At 40.9% G+C, this 2,016-nt stretch overlaps 1 protein-coding gene across 1 annotated transcript in view; it reads right to left on the reverse strand.

Moving 5' to 3' along the window:
• The window catches only part of LOC105288515 (collagen alpha-4(VI) chain-like), an 88,433-nt gene that overhangs the window by 3,859 nt on the left and 82,558 nt on the right, over window positions 1-2,016 (reverse strand). The gene's annotated exons all lie outside the window — the stretch shown is intronic.

Below are 2,016 nucleotides of genomic sequence, written 5' to 3' on the forward strand. Positions count from 1 at the left end.
TGTGGTGGGAAAGCTGGCTCCAGTCATGTGTGGAGAATGCTTAGAAGACTGAAGAAAGGACCTTGGGGAAGGCATTGCAGGTTCACCATGAAATTAATGAAGCCGAAGCTTCAGGGTCTTCCATTTGCATAAGCCTCTTCCAAGTAAATATTCACTTTCATGCTTAATTTTAAAAATTTTGTGTTCTCTAGTAAACAGAGCCCCCCTAAATTGTATAAACTTCAGGTTCCATAAAACCTGGATCCCCCTGTGAGGACGAACCTAGGAAGATGAACTCACAACGATGGAGGGGTCAGAAGTAAAACAAGGATCTTATCTCCAAAGCTAAGACAGGAAAGAGTTTGAAGAGGAAGGTAGTGGCCAACAGTGGCCCCATCTCAAGAACTCAAGTCAGTGAGGTCTGAAAGGGCCTTTTGGTCTTTTTTGACCAAAAAGGATGGAACACTCATGAAGAAAAGAGACAGCTCCTTTCTCTGGCTGGAGGACAGGAAGACAGGGTGTGCAGAAATACAGGAAGCTGCAGGAGGCTGCATCTGGCCACCTTTATTTCTTTTGGAAGCAAACACATAAGGGCATCTGCTAAAGAAAGAGACATGGAGGAAGGAGAGGAGTTGGTAAAGGTTTAGAGTGGCCTCGAAATGCACTGGGAGGGGACTGGCCAGAGCCAAGTTACAAAGCGGGTGGGAAATCTGGGGAACCTTCAAGCCTCAGTTTTTGTGAATACAATTAGGTTAGATTACCAGGAAGCTCTCCTCTATCTCTTTCACCTTAAATTGTGGGAAAGGATGCCTTAAAGCAGTGGTTCTCCCTCTTGTTTGCTCAGTGGAATTACTAGGTAAGCCCCCTACCCAGAGATTCTGATTCAAGTGATCTGGGGTGAGGTCTAGGTATTGAGAATTTTGAAAGAGTCCCAGGTGATTTCAATTTACAGCCAAGACTAAAAATCACTGCCTTAATAAGATTACCTGAGAATATTATATACTGAAAATAGAATAATCAACAGAGTAAGTTCTTCTATGCTTAATTTTTAGCCTAAGGAGGTGAAATGTTACTGTCCCTGCTGGGGGTCTGGCTCTGCAATGCCATTATCCTAATACTTTAACTCTTTTAAGCAATTCCTTAAGTCAGTCAATGCCCCATTGAAAGCAGACATTCTGCAGCTTTCAAAAAACTATTACTGAATTGAAATGCATAATCCATAATGTGAGTTGTTGTATATGAAGGCAAATCCTATCCTTCTACAGATAGCTTACTATGGTCATATAAATGGAGTATGAGCTGAGATCTATACTTTGTAACATTGCTGGGATTTTTAATAATGTCTTCCTAAGTTTGATTAGTGTTCTTAAATATCTCACTTTTATTCCTCTATCTGGTTTTGTTATTTCCTTTGCACATGCATTTGTTTTGGAACCTAAGGGTGGGACATATCAGCAGCATCTTAACAGCTAATTCAGATTGCAGCTTACTATGTGGCAAACATATGAATTATCAAGTTTTATTTGCAAAACAACCCAATCAAGTAGGTATTCACATAATCCTCACTTTAAGATCAGGAAAATAAGCCACAGAGAGATTAAATAACTTTCCATGTCTACTTATCTAGCAGCCCCAGATGGAGAACAATCTTAGGAACATTCAAAAACCTCCGGGAAATTATTGCTCATTTAATCTAAGCAGGACTGACCACACCACTCACTAGAAACTCTTTCAGCCATCTTTCCCCTGCATTTAAAAAAATTTCAGAGTCAAATCCCCGCAAATCTCTTTCTAATGTATTCATTGTTTTGCTTACTTTGTTCCGCCCATGTAAGGGTAATGTAGCCTTTGCATTACTACATTCTGTGATCCAAAAATCGATGCTACCATTGTTTTAGATAGATGCAATCGTTCCTGAAACTTGGTCAGAGCACAGGCGGCCGCTCATACAGAAAGGAGCCTTCTACAAGCCAGTGCATTTTCCCTCAAGGTCAGGAGTATGTTCAGCATTTCTGCAATCGGTCATTGCTGCTCCAC

The sequence above is a fragment of the Pteropus vampyrus genome, unplaced genomic scaffold (genome assembly GCF_000151845.1).
Source record: "Pteropus vampyrus isolate Shadow unplaced genomic scaffold, Pvam_2.0 Scaffold1, whole genome shotgun sequence".
Classification (NCBI taxonomy): Eukaryota; Metazoa; Chordata; class Mammalia; order Chiroptera; family Pteropodidae; genus Pteropus; species Pteropus vampyrus.